We start from the raw sequence: 1,859 nt of genomic DNA, 5'->3' as shown, positions 1-1,859 counted from the left end.
TTCGATTCACCTTGAGTTGATTTTTATACAGGGTGGGAGATGAGGATACACTTTCATTCTTCTATACGTGGACTGCCAATTAACCCAGCACCATTTGTTGAATAGGGTGTCCTTTCCCTAGTTTATGTTTTTGTTTGCTTTGTCGGAAATCAGTTGAACATTAGATACTTGGCTTTATTTCTGGGTTCTCTATTCTGTTCCATTGGTCTATATGCCTATTTTTATACCAGCACCATGCTGTTTTGGTGACTGTGGCCTTATAGTATATTTTGAAGTCGGGTAATGTAATGCCTCCAGATTTGTTCTTTTTGGTTAGTCTTACTTTGGCTATGCAGGGTCTTTTTTTGTTCCACATTAATTTTAGGATTATTTTTTCTAGTTCTTTGAAGAAAGATGGTGGTATTTTTGATGGGAGTTGCATTGAATTTGTAGATTGCTTTGGGCAGTATTGTCATTTTCACAATATATGTATCTATACATATATTTTGGTTATACAATAATTTATTCCTCGAGAGCCTCCTCTCCCCGCCCTTGCAGTCTCTAGGTCACTTTTTCCGCTAGTAGATTTTGCGTGCAAGCCCCAGAAAGATGGCTGCAGGCAGGGGCACTGCATACTGTTCAATGAGACCCATAAAGTGTGTGACTGTCTTCCTCATACTGCAAGAACTTGGCCGGCAGATCCAACTCCTCATACAGTGCCTTCACCTGGGCCACCTTCTCGGCCTCCTTCTGCCCGTAGTTTTCCTTCAGGATCTCCTACTGTTCCAGAGTGGCCCATTGCAGACACTGAACCACTAGCCAGCAGAATTTGTTGTCCTGGATGTCAGTGCCAAATTTGCCGGTCACACTGGGGTCCCCAAAGAGGTCAAGGTAATCATCCTGAATCTGAAAGAACGCTCCCATTTCCAGCAGGATCTTCTTGGCATTGGCGTGCTCCTTCTCACCGTTAATTCTTGCCATGTACATGACTGTAGCTACAGGAAGGTAGAAGGAGTAGAAAGCTATCTTGTACTTTTTGATAGATTTGTACCTCCTTTCAGTGAATCTGCCAAGATCCACATTGCCCTGTGGGGCTGTGATGAGGTCCAGGGTCTTCCCAGTCTCAGTCTGATAGGAACTCTGCAGGAAGAGCTCAATCAGGTTCAGGTAATAGGGCTGCTCCCGGCAATAGAGCTTCAGCAGGCGGTAGATACATGCTCCCATAAGGATAGCATCATTGATGGCATCCTACCCCATGTCTGGCTTCTGATACCAGCAGTTCTGTCCCCGGCAGGTGAGGGATGAATCCATGATGTCATCTGCCACCAGGAAGAAAGCTTGCAGCAGTTCCACATGCCAGTCCACAGTCAGGGCCCGCTGGAGACTCTCAGCATCCTGTTTCCTTGGCTCCACCAGCTCCCGGAAGGCTAGCACAGTCAAACCCCTGTGATACTTGCCTCCAATGGCATTATGCTCCAGGATCTCCTTGAGCCGGGCAATAGCATCTGTCTCTGTGTGCTCCATCTCATCCTCAGTCAGCACCCTAATGATCTGGGAGAAGTGCTGAACAAAATCCTGCTTTTCTTGGGCATAACCATCTGATTTCTGGTCTCCATTCATTCTGAGGGAGGAGAAAGGGATCTGTTCCTGGATGCGGGTTCCTGCCCAGTCCCATTTTCACAATATTGATTCTACCCATCCGTGAGTGTGGGATGTGTTTCCATTTGCCTGTGTCATGTGTGATTACTTTCAGCAGTGTTTTGTAGTTTTCCTTGTGGACATCTTCCACCTCCTTGGTTAGGTATATTTCTAAGTATTTTATTATTTGTTTTGCAGCTATTTTAAAAGGGGTTGAGCTCTTGATTTGCTTCTCAGCTTGG

At 45.6% G+C, this 1,859-nt stretch overlaps 1 pseudogene; it reads right to left on the bottom strand.

The window, feature by feature from the left end:
- Positions 1-545: 545 nt before the first annotated feature.
- On the bottom strand, positions 546-1,605 carry LOC119623282 (farnesyl pyrophosphate synthase pseudogene; annotated as a pseudogene).
- Positions 1,606-1,859: the final 254 nt, after the last annotated feature.

This window comes from Chlorocebus sabaeus, chromosome 17 (assembly GCF_047675955.1).
Source record: "Chlorocebus sabaeus isolate Y175 chromosome 17, mChlSab1.0.hap1, whole genome shotgun sequence".
Lineage (NCBI taxonomy): Eukaryota > Metazoa > Chordata > Mammalia > Primates > Cercopithecidae > Chlorocebus > Chlorocebus sabaeus.
This window is presented reverse-complemented; position numbering and strand designations above follow the sequence as displayed.